This window comes from Gopherus evgoodei, chromosome 1 (assembly GCF_007399415.2).
Source record: "Gopherus evgoodei ecotype Sinaloan lineage chromosome 1, rGopEvg1_v1.p, whole genome shotgun sequence".
Lineage (NCBI taxonomy): Eukaryota > Metazoa > Chordata > Testudines > Testudinidae > Gopherus > Gopherus evgoodei.
The window spans coordinates 201,749,142-201,766,351 of NC_044322.1; the positions used below are offsets into that span (position 1 = coordinate 201,749,142).

Consider the following 17,210-nt stretch of genomic DNA (forward strand, 5'->3'; position numbering starts at 1 on the left):
GGGGATCTGGAGAGAGCAGTTATATTAATTTCTGGAAGCTGATTGTCTAAGCCAGGCTCATAATTTATGGCAATAAGCAGACCTTGAAAGAGCAACCAGTATATAAGGCAAACAGCCAGCAGGCTTATGTGTGGGATTTTTGAGGTTTGTGAAGATCAGAAGCCTCAACAAGCAGCAAGAACAGCAGCTGGGACAACTGCAGCAGCATCCAAAGGTGATTTTGGAAAAGAAGCAGCAAAACTCTGAGTTTGCTTTGGCAATGGCCCTCAGAACAGTTACCAGCAGCAGCAGCACCTTCCAGAGGGTAGGAGCTTTAGAGAACCCTTTAGCTACAGAAGCCGCTAGGCAGCAGAAACCATCTTCTTCTGAGACAACCGTCACCGCAGCTTCCATAACAACCTGCAGGCAGCAACCGCCACTACCACAGCTTCTGAGATAACAGCAGTGGCTGTAGTTCAGCGTGACACCTTTACCTTTAGCTTGTTGTGTAACATCTTATTGGCAGAACAGAAGGGCCATCAGCTGTAACAGAGGGAATTTTAGGAAGAAGGAGTGTAAGTCTGATTTTCCTATCTATTGCTAAGGAATGATTTGAGTCTTTCTGTCAATAAAGCTGGATGCCTGTGTTTGCCATACTTGTATAATAACAATATCTCTAGGAAGAATATGGGGAAGTAATGTCACACGCAGCTTCTCATAATGTTTAGTTATTCTAATAATCAATGGATATAATATAAGCCCAAGCTTCAATCAGACCTTGTGCAAATTCTTTTTCTTAGGACTCAGATTTATGCAGCTTGAGGGAAACAGATTTCATTTTTTGTCCCTCCTAGAGGAATCCTCTGAATCTGACTCTTCAGAAGATGAAGAGGATTGGGGGCTTTGGGTGTGAGATGTTGGGGAGATGGGAGAGATCTGAATGTTTGAGACCTCTTTTCGATACCTGCCCTTAATCCTCCTCAGAAGAGGAGAAAGACAGACATTTCAGACTGAGAGTGCCCTGGAGATGGGGGAGGCACCTTGTGGTTACTCTTTGGAGCTGCCTTCTTGCCCTGAGAAAAAGAGGGGCTTCAGATAGGAGGTTTGTGCTGGACAGGGGTCCAGAAGGGGGGTTCTCAGGGACCCATCCGACTGGCTGAGCCTACCCCAGGGGCACCAAGCTCCAACCTTGGAGAGTCAGAGGGAGTTCTTGGCCTCCTTGCTGCACTGGAAGACTGTGCTGGGCTGACATTGGGGGCAAGGAGTAGCACTGACCCACTGCAGGGCTGGGTGGGGCACGTGCTGTGGAACGGGGAGAGGGGTTGGCACTAAGGGCCATTTACCAGGCTCTCCATACTCTCTCTGCTGATCTCTGTCACTAGTACCCTGCCACTGTAGCAGTGACTAGGAGGGGAGAGGCGGCTGCTCTGTGGTCAACAGATGTGACTGTGAGCATGGGCTTCAGTAGTTGGGTAGAAGGTTTCCCTGGCCTCTGATATTGTGCTTCACTCTACACTTCCACATGGGGGATGGAGGAGGAAGACAGAGCCATCGCTTGCTGGTGCCAAGCCCACGGCCTGTGCCAAACCCCGGAGCAGTTTTCTGCTGAGATGCTGCCACTATTTCATGGGAGCTCTTCTGGTCAGGGATGCTTCTGGAAACTCTGCCGGTGCCTGAGCACTTGAGGGAGGCATGGGTCTCCACAGAACAGGCCCACAGCTCCATGCAGGCACTTAATCTGTGGGGGAGGTGCAGAAAAACAGTGTCCAACTTTCCCTCTCTTCTTAGCCTTCTCTGCCATGCGACACACTGCATGGGTGAGCAGCGGCATGGGGAGTCCCAGTGACTGAGGAGAAAGGGGCTCCTCCCTGCCAATAAAGGCAGACTCTGACAGCCTGGACATTTCAAGCCTGTTTTCTCCCTTTTGTTTTTCTTCAAATTTGCTCTGTGGCAGGGAGAAGATGGTCTGCCTGCAGCTGGAGAGGCAGACAAAATCTGACCGTTTCTCAGAAGTAAAACCAAAGTAAAAGTAAAACCAAGTAAAACCAAACCTTCCCTGCCTCTGTCAAAGACTGCATACAGCACAGTACCCATTGTCATGGATCCATGGATCTCACTACTCCAGGCAAGGACATTTTCATACATACAAACATTTTCCTAATTTGTGTAACAAAGCAGTGTCTATGAATGTGTTTTCACAGCTAGTAAGCTCGAGTTGTACCTTGAGTGTTATCCTAACTAGGCACATGTCCAGACGCAAACATCTTTAACTGGGGAGTGCTGTTGATGCTCCACCTGGTATTGCAGTAGAGATGCATCAGTTTCAGTTACAAGAACTCAGCAGCAGCTAATCCAATTGCTCCGCTAATCCAATCAGTCTGTAATTCCAGTGCTGTTTTCCAGTGGGTGTTCTCATTTGAGCTAGGCAAGCTGCTGTGCAGTAACTTGGGTGTACTAACTCGATTTTAACTGTTTCAGTGATGACAAGCCCTAAAACAGTATGACCATCATACTATTTTCATCTGAGCTCTGTGAACAAGCCATTCATGACTTCTCAGGAACACAAAGTATGCTTGATTTTGTTAAAGATTTATTGACCAAGGTTTAGAAACACAAAGAATAACAGGGATGAGAAGAGAAATGGATAGAAGCAAAAGAAAGATAGGCAAACACTGTATTATCTTGAGAACTTCTTTCTCCTGTTCCTTTCTGGTTTCCCCTGCTCTCCTTCGTGGTTGGTGCCATTGCCTGGGTTGGAAGGTCAAGGTAGGTTAGCTTTTGCTAGGATTTTGTCAGCATGGTTTCACTGTTTCCTTGGAAGATCTCCACTGAATTCTAGAATGATCTACTGGTATCTCAAGAAGCCATTACTACCGAACTATATAGTAACTCCACCTTGAATCCTGAAGGTAAGAGCTCCAGTGTCCTAATGTATAATAAAATAGAATTGGGGCCATAGAGAAGCAGTCCCAGAGACAAAGGCAGTGGTTGATCACACAAAGAAACCATAGGAACAACTGTATTCATGTTAATGAATGGTAAATAGATGCCTCTTTTGAAATACTAGTGGAAATTAAGTCCTAAACAGTTACCCCCTGACTCTCCATGCTACCTTAGGTTGGGGCTTTTAAGAAGTTGCTGTGAGGATTATACACTACCAGGCCACTAAGAAATGAGTAGTAGAGAGTATCTACGTAGCATCCTTCTATCTCCAAAGCCATTTTCTGACTTTAAGTAATTGTAATTGAATCTTACACAGAGATTCATAGCTTGCTTTCTCAGTGGTATCATGGTGAGGTGATTTTCAGGCCCGTGTATTTTTTGGACTGGGCTACAGAATGAGTCAGTGGCGGAGAGAGGAATAAAATGTAAGGGTACACATACCCATTACCTTTCTTTATCCATGGGACAATGCTGTGTCTTGCATTTCCGCTGCCCACTAAGATATGACTGTAAACTGATGCAGAGACTATTCTATTGTTTGTTAGGTTTTTTATTTATGTAACTGTGTCCCCCATCTTTTAAGTCTTGCTCTAAAAGCACAGAATGTTGTGATAGGCTTTTCATATGCTCAGAAAAAGCAGTGCTAAAACAACTGAGCTTTTTTGTTACTCTTGCAGATGGGAGGCAAGCTTGTCAGGCTGGATTGCATTTTCCCATTGCCAAACTTTCTTATGTTCTCTTGGGGAAAAAAATAACTAATAGACAGAAATCCTAAATAGATAAGTTACAGCCTCTCAGAAAGGAGTGAGATCAAAGAAAACAACGTCTGACTCAGGGACATTGGCTCATCAACTAATGACAAGCTTTCCTTCCATTTCTTTTTATCGTGATTTGTTTCTTTGTAGAGACAAGGGAATGAGGTAGTATCTTTTACTGGATCAGTTTCTGTAGGTGAAAGAGACAAGCTTTTGAGCTTCACAGAGCTCTTCTTCAGACTGTAGTTTGTCTTGCTCAGCAGCCAGTCTGCTTTCTGGATAGAGCTCGGCTAGCTGGTTAAAACACACATCTTGATTCATTCAGTGCTTAATCAATTTAATTTTGGGGTGTAGTCAATGTTTTCTACAGGCTGAAATGGAGGAAATCCTCCCTCCCCCTTATTTTTCTGGATTTGTTTATACTGGACTGTGCACTGTGATTGTTAGCATTGTGGATGTAGCTCTGAAAGGAAAAGCATTCATATATTGTTAATTAAATCTTGTTTCATTTTAATGAGAACTGTTGCGATGTGAATATGTTCTATAAATCCAATATCCTGAGAACACAGCAATTTGCATGTAGCTAATGCCTGGGAATTAGAAGGAAACCTTCTGATTCCTTAAATTAGTGGCTCTCCAACTTTAAAACCTGATTTACAGTGTCTTGAGATGTTGAAATCCAGCTCAGGTCAGCAATAATACTTAACATTTCTGTAGTGTTATACAAACATTAGTTGTCTGACAGTTACTAACAGGTGGCTATTTTATAACCTTGTGAAGTTTGATGGTATCAGTCCAACTCCCAATGGTCAGGTTTCTATACTGCATAAAAAACCACCACTAATGGCACTAACTTTAACCCTCAACAGGCCACCTTTGCCACGAAGTCAAGAATTGAATAGAATTGGAAACTGAACTTGCCTCATCATTAAAGGAGGTTTCTACAGTCTGTCTCCGGGGTTGTCAATCATATAATCTCTCACAAGTGTTACATTCACACAAATGTTTTAGAGGGGGGAAAAAAGGCAAAGTAAAACAATAGTCTATTGATCAAGTTTCAAGTATACACACAGCATCTGTGTGATAACCAGCAGCCTGCTTCAGAGCCGCTTATCACATATACACTCAGTGCTAGTTGTTCGCTGACCGTGGGTGTCTAGGCTGTGAGCCACAGCAGCAGAGCATTCATGGCACCCAGGGTTACAAAGGCAGGTAGTGACACCGCCTCTCATTGATTGGGATTGCACCCTAGAACATGACAGCCATCTCATTCTGTCATGCTAGTGTTGTGTTGTGCCGTTGGTCTCAGGATCAGGTGAAAATCTGCGAGAGGGGGGACAGGAGGAAGATGGGGACAGGGGAAGGAAAAGAACATGTGAGGGAAGGGAAGACCGAGCATGAACTCATGTGTATCAGGCTGGTGTTTCTCTGATCTAATGGTGAATCAAGTGTTCTCACCAGTGAGTTGATCTCGATTTTACAGTGGTCAAGGCTCAACAACAAAGCACAGAGTCTCTGGAGTGAAGCAGAGGCCGGTTGGCCTTTCCCCAAGGAATCCTCCAAGAGACTGTTTAAGAAGTATCTCTTCTTAAAACTCCGGGGCAGGGGAGGTGATGGGTGGAATAGGCTACCTCCTCATTATTTTGTTCATGAATTGGACCTATTTTCCGACATACCAGTTTTGGTCCATTGATATTTGTTTCTATTCTCTCATGGTTTATTGGTCACAGTCCTATCACAGACCTTGAGTTGCTTCAGAAGCCCTTTTTGTCTGGAGTAATCTAGCCTTTCTGTCTCCTTTCCATACTGGTGTTCTGCTTCTATAAGCATTTAAATTATTACAGGCTATTGGAGCATTCTGTGCTCCAACTGTTGACTTTACAGTTAGGATGGATTTGCTAGGCTTAAATTACTACAACAGTGGATCCAAAACCTAGTTATATATATGCATATGAGGAAGGCAGGTGCCATAACATTGGTAAGAGGTATAGCTGATCACTCTTTTATTTTTCTCGTGACTCTTTGGCCTTCAGAACTGGTTTAGTCATGGGAATCTGTTTCAGATATCATCCTGATATCTGTGTATTGTAAGATATGTCTGACTTCACCTGGGGCTCAGCAAATTTGGATTGCCTATTCTACTTCAGGGATATGGTATTGTTACAAAGTATTGCATGTAGTCATGAGCATGCAGCACTCATTCATTGTCAATCTTTAGTTAGTACTAGTGGCTTCTCTGCACTGTGCCACTGAACTCTCTGGTCTTAGTCTATGTCATTTGATTTGTGTGATCACCAACTTCTGCTTTTGGACCCTTTCTCTCTGAGTTCTCATTCTGAAGTGGTCAAGACATCTTTTCATATGGTCAGTTTTACACTATTTTCAATCTCTTAATTTTCCCCCTAAATCTTATTCCCTGATCCGTTTTCTCTGCATGTGGGGAGAGTATGTCACTGTATTCTGGTTTCCGATATCCCACATTTTCATTCCATGTTTTCCTCCCTCTGTGGCTCTTTCCACTTCACTGGAACGTGTGCCTGTATTTAATATTAATAACATCCATTTATACTTTAGGTCTTTATTTGGTTTCTAAGCTTTTTTCTTGTAAACATTCTGAAGTTAAAGTTGAAATTCCTCAGTTTTGTTGAACCAGCTATGTATATTAGTGCATGTGGTCCAGAAACACAATTTGTGCTTCCAGCACCATTTTTTAGGTTGGCTAAATATTCTTTGCAGAAGTTAGATTGTTTTCAGCTGTAATGACAAGAACTCCATGGCCTCAGCAATATTTTACAAGAATTTAGAAGTGCTCTTTTTATTATTTCCTGTAAAGAGCTCTTTAATACCCCTTGTTGTCTTTAAAATGGTGTGGACTTACTCCACATGATGCAGCTTTCTTAGTTTTACAACATTAGTACCTTTAAATGCTTTTTCTTTTGGGCCTTCACTCCTTACATCAGACTGAAAAAAAATCTCTGTAGCTTCCTCAGTAATAGATGTTTTATGCTTAACAAGCTAGATCTATCTTACCGAATGAAATGATTTATGCTGGTGTCTGTCTTCATCTCTGTGCACTGGAGCATCTGGATGCCAAATGCTAAGAAACCATCAGAAACTACAGTTCACCTTTTTGTTTCCAGTCCCTTACTTGTGCTCTTTGTGACCTGCATTTTGTGTAAAAGCAAAAGGGTTAACACACAGTTCTTCACCGGATCTCATAGCAGTACCAGGTAGCCTGTTAGTGATGACTTAGTTTACATGCAAAGGAAGCTGAGAAAACAATCACTCCAACTCATAAAATTTGCTGTCAAATTGAATAAAACTCTCCATTTACCTCTGAATATGCTCTGGTGTATATACTGCCTTTACCTTGTCCTTCAATTTGTCTATAGGGTCATGATTTAGTGTCTTGTCCTTATGGCAGTTTTTGCTTGATACTAAATTAATTTTAAGATCAGGCTGTATAGTTTTGCTGATACCAGGGCTGAGAAGAACAAAGGGAGTCTTTATTTTAAAAATATTCAGATATTCAAACGAGAACTTTGAAGGCCGAAGTGGAGAAGGGTTCCATGTGAACAGCAGTTGAACATGGGTCAGTTGGTCCTAACAGATAGGCAAATGCTGTTTCGAAGGGAAGCACTGGGCCCATACCCGGCCTTCGCTGGCAATGAGAGCCGCAGGGGCTACACCGCTATGAGTAGGAGGGCCGCTGCGATGTGCCTTGAAGCCTAGGGTGCGGGCCTAGGTGGAACCGCCATAGATGCAGATCTTGGTGGTAGTAGCAAATATTTAAAGGTTTATTTTAAAAAGTTATTGAAAATCATCCTTGCTCAAACAAAAAGTAATAGAAATTGCGTTCCTTATAAGATGAACATCTCTAAATATGATAATACCATATATCAGTGTTTCTCAGCCTTTCTGATGACAGGGATATGGGGGAGGGATGTGAGGGCTCCGGCTAGGGGTGTGGGCTCTGGGGTGGGGCCAGAGATGAGGGGTTTGGGGTGCAGGAGTGTGCTTCGGCCTGGGACCAATGGGTACAGAGGGCTCTGGGCTGGGATTGAGGAGTTCTGAGGACGGGAAGGGGATCAGAGCTGTGGCAGGGGCTTGGGGCTGGGGTGGAGGACTAAGGAGTGCAGGCTCTGGGCGGTGCTTACTGCAAGCAGCTCCTGGAAGCATGTCCTCCCACCGGCTCCAAGATTCATGGCCAATGGGAGCTGCTGGGCAGCGTGCAGAGCCTCCTCACCATGCCTCCATGTACTATGTAGTAGCTGGAGGGGGGTCACGTCCGCAGCTTCCTTGGAGTCGCGCGGAGCAGGACAAGCCCCCAACCCTGCTCCCCAGCTGGAATGCTGGAGTGGGGCAAACCCCTGACCAGACTCCCTGATGGGAGCTAAGGACCAGATTAAATGGTCTGATGGGCTGGATGTGGCCTGCGGGCCACAGTTTGCCCAGCCCTGATCTAGAATTATCTTTACAGTGTTTTGGAGAGTTTGTCTTGAATCAGTATTCCTGATCCAAACATTAGTGCACTTTATGGAATTCAAAAAACTAGCTCTCTAGGGTGGGATTTTCTAAAATACTCACTATGGGCTTAACTTTCTCCCATTAAAGTCAATGTGAGTTTTATCAATCTCTGTGGGCAGAGTTAAGTCAGTACGTATAAAAGTCCCATCAGCGGTCTTGAGCATAATATTCTTTTTTCATTGCTAAACTTAGAGATCTATTTCATTATAGATTTCTTTACTATTTAAAGGTCTTGAACACACACACACACACACACACACACACACACACACACACACACACACACACACACACACACACACACACAAAATTGGTGACTTTCTACCTATTTCTGCTGAATGACTGCAGAATATTGTCTCAGAATTTCCTGCACAATGACACAATTACTGGGAGTTCAGTCCCAGTGTGGATTATTGCAAGTTGATGCTGTCTGTCTGGAAAGTTGGCAAGAAAATATCTGGAGGTGTTCTAGGGTTGCCAACTTTCTAATTTCTGAAAACCGGACGCTACAGCAGGAGAGCTAGAATCTTCACCCCCACTGGTCTTTGGTGAGGAAGCAGAAATCTGGATTGTGGACTGTTCCAGCAGGCAGAATGAAAAGTGCCTCTGTCTTCTACATCATAAAGAAGGTATGTGTCTTCATCTGATAACCATTCTGCAAGAGCCTCACCTGCAGTATCATTACTGCTATAGCCCCACATCATGTTAGCTATTGAAATCACCAACGTATATAGCTGGGTGATAGGCTGTGGATAATGGGGGGGAAAGGCCAGTCTATATTTAGAAGTTTATACACATTATCTTGGGGATTCTTATTGATATAGTGAGGGTTCTGGTGTTGCTCTTGGCATCTATTATGTCATAATCCTTGATGCCTTGCTTGATGTATGTGACAAGGCTGTGTTTTGAGTAATGGAAGGAGACAACGGGATCATAGCCAGCAATACTGCAGTGTGATTCTTGGATGATATCTTTGATATGGGTTTCTCACAGGGCAATGACATTGATCATGTTGTCTTGCATAATGTGAGCTAGGTATTCACTTTTAGATTGTAATATACCTTCATTGTTGAATTGGCAAATTTGTTGAGCTAGGCCTCTTAAAGTGGCTCTGGCAGGAGTTGCTTTTTGCAGACTAACTATTTCCATTGCTGTTCAATCTGGGATTTTGTGGAGCCATATTTGGATGCCATTTTGATGACATTGTTTGTGCCTTAGCATGTAACAGGGCAGACTACAAGAAGGTTATCTGTTTTGATATAGTTTTGTCTGCCTATCTTCTGTGCCTGTTAACTTCAGTTCTCTCCAGTCTGATTTCAGTTTTATATAATTTTATTACATTTGTCAAGAGGAATTAATAAATCAAGACTGTATTCCACTTAGCTCTTTCTTGAAGGCTAATATTTGACAACTATTTCCCTACAAAATCCAGTTTCTTGGGTGCAGAAGTTTGTGTTCATCAAGTTTTGCATTGTAGATACACTTGTAGATCATCCCACTTCAGGTGTAGAATAACTTGGGGCTTGGCTACACTCGAAACTCCAAAGCGCTGCCGTGGGAGCGCTCCCACGGCAGCACTTTGAAGTGCGAGTGTGGTCGCGGTGTCAGCGCTGGGAGAGAGCTCTCCCAGCGCTGCAGGTACTTCACCTCCCCTGAGTGAGAAAGTTGCAGTGCTGTAAAGCGCCAGTGTAGCCAAGGCCTTGTACACTTGAATTGACCTAGAATAGATGAATTTCAGATGCTAGAAATTGGTTGTGTTGAAAACATGCTCTTGTGGCCACATCAAACCACCTTTAGGCTAAGCTGTCAGAAATGCAGAAGGCATGAATTCCAGATACATTCATGTAACTGCTTGAGCCCACAAAATATCTTACCTAAATTAACCTTCAGAAGCAAGCACGTGTGGATCTGACCGCATAACTCTGCTCCACAAGAAGAAAAAAATTATTTCATATGCACTAAAAATTAAAGACTGTTTGAGCATCAAAGTTTAGGTCTGTATCCAAACTTCTCCCGAGGTTGAGGGATGTTTGGGCCCATCTTTGTGTGGCCCTTCTGCGAAGTGGAGTCGGCAGCAGCAAGAAACAGGTTCAAGGTCTCTGGGTTTCTCTTAACAGAAAATAGAACTGGCTTGAGCACCCACCCAGTAATGTGGGAAAATTTGTCATCACTCCTGGGCACCTTCTGAGAGGCAATACTTCCCTTTTCGCAAGCACGAGTCTGTGTGCAAGAAAATAAAACTTAAAAGGGAAAATGGGACCCAACGTTAATTAATTAGGAAAAACACCACAACCACAAGTCAAAAGCATGTGACTATAGGCAAACACCCACCCCACAGTGCATTGGGCAGTGTTCGTTGCCGCCGTTTCTAACTTTGTGATGTGAAAGTCCAACAAATGAATGTCTCTTTAGACCCCACTCTCCTCTCTGTGGCACCCCACTAACAGCTGGCAGTCCTTGGTTAGGGGTGTTGTGGGACAACGGAGTGGATTGTGGCACATCTTGGGACAGTGCCAAATGCCGTGATGCATTGCTTTCTGTCCCAGCACTCCATGGGCTTCTAGCTTTCTTTAGTGACATTTTTTCAATGGCCCTTCTTCTTTGCTGTGCACCCCGGCATCTTTGTGAGAAGGGATGTATCCCACACTGCTCTCCTATGCTCTATTAACTGTCATGAAGACATCATGGATGGCAGTGCAGTTAGTTGTGAAATTCCTGACTGAAGAAGACACCTGACATTCTGCTTGGTATGGATAGGAGCAACTTTAGATTGCTTTTGGCATTCACAGAGTAGGTACGTAGGGTAGACTGTTTCATGTGTCCAAAAGCAAGCACTGAATGGTGGGATCATATTGTCCTGCAGATGTGGAATGACGAGCAGATGTGGAATGATGAGCAGTGGCTACAGAACTTTTGGATGTGGAAAGGCACCTTCCTGGAACTGTGTGCGGAGCTTATTCCAGACCTGCGGCGCAAGGACACCAGAATGAGACCTGCCCTTTCTGTAGAGAAGCGCATGTTAATTGCTGTGTGGAAGCTGGTAACTCCAGACTGCTACCAGTTGGTTGCGCATCAATTTGGAGTGGCAAAGTCGACCGTTGGGGCTGCGTTAATGCACGTGTTTAGGGCACTAAATTGCATCCTTCTATGAAGGACCATGATTCTGGGAAATGTGCGTGAAATAGTGGATGGCTTTGCAGAAATGGGTTTTCCTAACTATTGAGGGGCGATGGATGGCACAGACATTCCAATTTTGGCACCAGACCACCTTGCGACGGAGTACATCAATAGGAAGGGATACTTCTCCATGGTGGTGTAGGTGCTTGTGGATCACCGTGGGTGTTTCACTGACATCAACGTGGGGCGGTCTGGGAAGCTGCTTGATGCACACATGTTCAGGAACACTGGCCTGTACAGAAAGTTGCAAACGGGGACTTTCTTTCCTAACTAGAAGATTAGAGTATGGGGTGTTGAAATGCCCATAGTGATCCTGGGGGGACCCTGCATATCCCTTACAGCCGTGGCTCATGGGACACCTGGACAGCAGTAAGGAGCAGTTTAACAACAGGCTCAGTAGCTGCTGGATAACAGTTGCCTGTGCCTCTGGTAGATTAAAGGCACTCTAGTGAGGCCTTTGTGGCAGGTTAGACCTCACTGAGGATAATATACCTAAGGTTATAGCTGCATATTGTGTCTTGAATAATCTCTGTGAAGCTAAGGGTGAAAGGTTTTGCTTGGGGGAGGGGGACGGGCAGTGCTGAGGCAGACCACTTGGCTGCTGATTTTGAGCAGAGGAGTCCAGGGGGGACTATTCAAATCAGGGAGGCTTTGAGGCAGCACTTTGACGATGACCACAAGTAACGCGTATCTCTGAGTTGCTTCAATGTTGCATGACAGTTTTCCAAAGGGGTAATGGTGGCATTGTAATAAAGTGATTAAAATGCCTGCTCATGTATTGGCAGTGCCTGCAATCTCACCTTGTAGAAAAAAAATAAAGATTTACCATTATAAAAGTTTGCTTTTATTGCACAAGAAACAGCGCGCACACACACAGAGATGCTTGACAGGAAAGGAGGAACCAGGGAAGGGCAGACTTTCACAGCTGTGTGTAGGTCCAGCTGTCATTGTGAAAGTTGTCCAAAGCAGGTGGAGTGGGGAGGGGGAACAGAGAAGTCCCAGAAGGTGGAAAGGAATGCGCTGGCAGAGTTGGGGGGGCATGGAAAAGAGTTCTGAATGTGCTGCAGTGGAGGTTGAGCACGGATATGCTCAGGCTGCAGCATTATTAAGGACTTAAGCATCTGCGTTTGCTCCTCCATTACTTTAAGCATTTGCTCAGTAGCATTCTTAACAAGCATAAAAAGCGACAAAGAGTCCTGTGGCACCATATAGACTAACAGAAGTATTGGATCAAAAGCTTTCTTGGGTGAATGCCCACAGACATCTGATGAAGTGGGTATTCACCTACGAAACCTCATTCTCCAATACTTCTGTTAGTCTATAAGGTGCCACAGGATTCTTTGTTGCTTTTTAAAGATCCAGACTAACACAGCTACCCCCTCTGTGTGTAATTCTCTTTTCTGTCCTGCCGTTTGGCTTCCCAGCACTCCTTTCGTTCCTTTTTTTCTGCATTGGAGCTCTGCAGGGACTTCCTGGAACATGTCTTCTTTGCTGCATCTTAAGTGCTTTCTTATCTGGCGGAGACCCTCGGCTGGGGTGCATGGGGTGTTCCTGAAGGCCACATCTGGTGAAGCACAGAGGACAAAGCACAGAAACAGGATTGTTAAATTCATGCACAGCATTGAAACATTTCTGTTTAAATACACCTTTTGCAACATTGTCATCGCTTTCTCACTGACCCTCGCCAGGCACACATCTCTGCGAACACCCAAAGCATAGTGAGTGTTGGCAGGGGAGTGGGGGGCAGCAGCGCTCCACATGGGGAAAAGGGCACACACTCTTTGCAAGGGTCATGTTGCAGCATTTTAGAGAACAAATGCTAAAATTCTCCCACACTTTTCCACAGGTGAGGGCAATTCTAGCAGACCTCTCACTGCTAAGGGTAAGCAGGGAAATGAGGGTACTCCATGCTTGTGGCTTTTGTCCTGCTCCCTATGCTGCTTGCCTGTGCACCGCTTTGGTCCCTGCACAAGTGATTGCCGAATGGCATAGGAAAGTTTCCTACAATGGGGGAAGGAACAAAGCTGCTCTGCCACGGAACCTTTGGCAAAGGATTACTGAGTACCTCCAGGAAACTTTCCTGGAGATCTCTCTGTAGAATTCCTGTGAGATCTCAGCATGTATCCACACCCTGTTCTGCCATATTGATTTAGCTACACAGGGAAATGTTCAGCTCACAGAAACACAGCCAGCATCCCACATTTCTACAGCCTGAACCCACCTCCATACTACACAAGCTGCAGCCACTTACCAGGAGTCTCATTTGCTTCTTGCTCACCACAAGAGTGGCTAGATACCTCTGGAGGGGAGAAGAGTTCCTGGCTGCCTGCCTCACCGGGAGCTGCACATCCTGATCTAACTCCATCTCTTCATCAATAACGTCATCCTCCGGGTTGGGTCCTCTTTGCGCTGCCTCCGTGCCCTCTGAAGTATCCATGGGGCTCTTGGCAATGGAGTCACCACTGAAAATAGCATCCAGCTCCTTATAGAACCAAAAGGTCTTAGGTGAAGCACCTGAGTGACAGTTTGCCTTCCTCACCTTATGGTAAGCCTGCCTCAGCTCCTTTATCTCTGCTCTGCACTGCAGTGTGTCCCCATCATCGTCCTTTTCACACACGCCTCAAAAAATCTGCCTGCAAGTATCCCAATTCCTGCCACTCAAGCCCAGCATCCTCTCCCTATATACTGAGCAGATCGAGCAGCTCTGCAGTGGTCCAAATGGGAGAGTGTTTGCTGTGATAACCCTCCATGGTCACCTGGGAAGATGCAATGAGACCTTTCCATGCTGAGCAAATAGGAAATGGAATTTCAAAAATTCCCAGGGCTTCTGAGGGGGAGGGGTAGATTGTTGTTTACCTGGCTGCAGGGGAGTGGAGTTCAAACTGCTGACCAGAGTGGTCAGGATGGGCATTGTGGGACACTTCCTAGAGGCCAGTTAAACTGATGAAATGAAGCGTGGTGTCTACGCTTGCACTTTGTTGACAAAAATGTAGAGGAAAAAGATGTAAATCTCTCATGAGGGTGGATATATTGGTGCCAAAACCGAGTATTTTCCCTAACAAAAGTCACCTTGGAGTGCGTATGCACTCAATGTTTGGGTTGGCAAACTGCAGTTTTGGCGACAAAGCTTGGTATTGTAGACAAGGCCTCAATGTGGACAAGGTAAAACTTGTGTTTTAGCCCTTTGAAACCTGGGAATCCTCTTTTATCAATGAGATGTGGCATACATCTACATCACTAGTAAAGTCAAGAGCGTGGACTTCAAATTGCAACATTATTATGTGAGATAATTTGTAGAGGTTTTTGGCCCCCTCTTATTCTACTTCACTCCCACTCTGTCATCACTATGACTGGGAATATAAAGGCCTAGACGTTGGGAAATTCATGTTGGTTAATCTTGTAGCAACTCTAACTCAATTCAATTTAAACATGTATGTGCTATTGAATTTCTGCAATGCTAGCATGACCCCATGTATTTTGAACATATCAGATGTTCATTTTCATGTCAATATAAAATAGATACAGAATCATATAAAACAAACAAAACTGCACCCTGTGGACTCTATACCTTGTATACTTAAAAGCAGAATAGTATATAAACTGATTCTAATTTCAAAATCTGGGGTAGGACTAAAATTAGTGACCCCTATATAGAACAGGACTTCAAAAGTTGCTTGATTCATTAATGAATCAAAATACAGTTATATAGTGAAATATTTTTAATAAACTCAATCTCAGTCTGATTCAAAATTATTTCCATTTGTAACTAATTTTTGGCAGGCCATGCTGTCATGAGTTTCCAATTACTTACTGTGGTGTACACACCTAAGAGATTGTGATACCTCCCCCTCTCCCCGCGCCCCCAAACAGGACAGCAGTTTACATTTGTAAACCCTTTTGCTATGTAAAGTAACTCAGCAATAGAGAGAGCTTGCTGTCTCAAGGAGCCCTTGTTGTTGTTGGTCTATTGTCATTCTTGTTATCAAAACAAAAAAAATTCTTATTTTATTTTGAGCTAAAAGTATATGCTTTGTTGTTTGTGTTTGGAAACAATACACTTTTCCTAATAGAAAAATGTTGCCTTTTGTAATGGGTTGTTTTGTTCTTCAGGATCTTAATGTTCTACCAAAGACATAGCAGGGTGAAGTTTCCATAAAACATGTTATTTTTGTTAAACCTGTTTTCAGCTACCCCCTCCTAGGTATACTATGCTGCAGTCTTGCATCTAGAGCTGGTTGGGAATTTTTCAATTAGATGTTTTTCCAGCAAAATGATGAAACATCAAAACTGAAACTGTTTATAAGATAAGCTTAGACCAATTTCTTGACTCAAAAAAAAAATAAAGTTTTGAAACTGTCAAAACATTCCTTATTAGCGCATATTATATCCACATTTTCTTCAGTTTACACCCTGTGCAGCCATATTGGAGCCAATTAGATTGTTAGACAGAATTTGACATCATGTGCTTGATCTGTCTGTCTTCTCCCACTTTCCTCTTCTTCCATCTGGTATTTGTTTTCATGAGATGGATTGATGAATTTATCTAAAATGTGGAAGCATATTTAGGTCATGTCAGACACATCAGCACCATCAGTGATATTTGAACAGATCAAGTATACATGCAACAAGGAATGATCAAGAAGAATCATCTTAATAAAGGTTTAAAGGATGATTTTGCAATCCATGAATGAACTGTTTTGTGGCAGTACCAATAGCAAGATTCTAACAAAACAGAAAATTTTAGAATTAAAATCTGTGTCAGTAATGGAAAGGAATGATTACATGTTCCTATGGCAAAGGGAAAAAATGTTTGAATAGGAGAAGACTGGTAGATAGCACATGCTGTTGGATCTCTCAGTCCTATACTGGTTGTGATAATTGCCCGATTATTTTGAGAATCGGTACACAAATCCCAACACAACACAAACTTTATCTTATATCAAATTTAGAGCTCTATGCAAAAATATCTGATTTTAAAAACAAAATCGGATAATTCATAATTTCAAAAAAGAGGAAAAAATGTCAGCTGAACACCTAGTTCTTAGAGACAATCCTATTGAACATGTAAACTTACACACATTTCTTGAAGAAGTGAAAATGTTGGCTGTGTGTCTGTATGGAAGGAACAGTCTGCTTTATCTCTGCCATTCCATATTCTCTGTGACCTAACTGAATAATGACTGTTTCCTGGTGATTTCCCCTCTACCCCATCCCTATCCTCTAGACTTTTTTGCAAAGTGGAGGTACTACAAAAGGGTTCTTTTCTGTGTACCAATCCCACTATTCATTATTTTTGGTATTAGAGAATAGGGCTAAAGTTGACCTCTCTTTGAGAAGTCTGCTCATTTGTGCACCTGGTTTGGTGTGCTGCAGCTCTTTGAGTTCCCTGGTCATCTCTGATTCTTTTTGTGACTTCTTACTGTATTTGTAACATTTTCAACCTGAGCCTGACATTTTACCTCTTCGCTTCTCTTATCTCCCCTCCCCCTTTTTTAAGCAGCCTTTGGCTGGCTTTGACATGAGTATGTCATGGAGAAATTTAAAATATTTGGAGTTGGTCAAGTTTCATTCCAGTCTCTGACTGTCCAATGTAATGCTGGAAGCAGAGTGTGAGTCTTGCATATGGCATCACATTACTACATCTAATGGGAGCTCAGTACCTGACTTTATAAAGCAGTCTATTTAATCTTTTGATTACTAAGTTACACTAATATCTACAGCCTTTAAGAATAAGACTTGAGATTTTCAAAGCAGTCTAAGAGTGTTTAGGTATATCTTTATCAAATTTTAAAATTAACGGAATTGGCACTATATTTGCCCTTTTCCAGT

The 17,210-nt window shown here is 43.4% G+C and overlaps 1 long non-coding RNA gene across 3 annotated transcripts in view; it reads left to right on the plus strand.

Annotated features, from left to right (window-relative positions):
• Positions 1–17,210, plus strand: part of LOC115646576 — a 47,804-nt gene that overhangs the window by 17,015 nt on the left and 13,579 nt on the right. Inside the window, exon 4 of one of the 3 annotated variants that reach the window (XR_003999070.1) lies at positions 7,203–7,277. This is a non-coding gene — a long non-coding RNA (uncharacterized LOC115646576). Of the gene's footprint in view, positions 1–7,202; positions 7,280–17,210 lie in introns of those variants that run through there. The other 2 variants (XR_003999069.1, XR_003999067.1) reach the window with 2 other exon arrangements.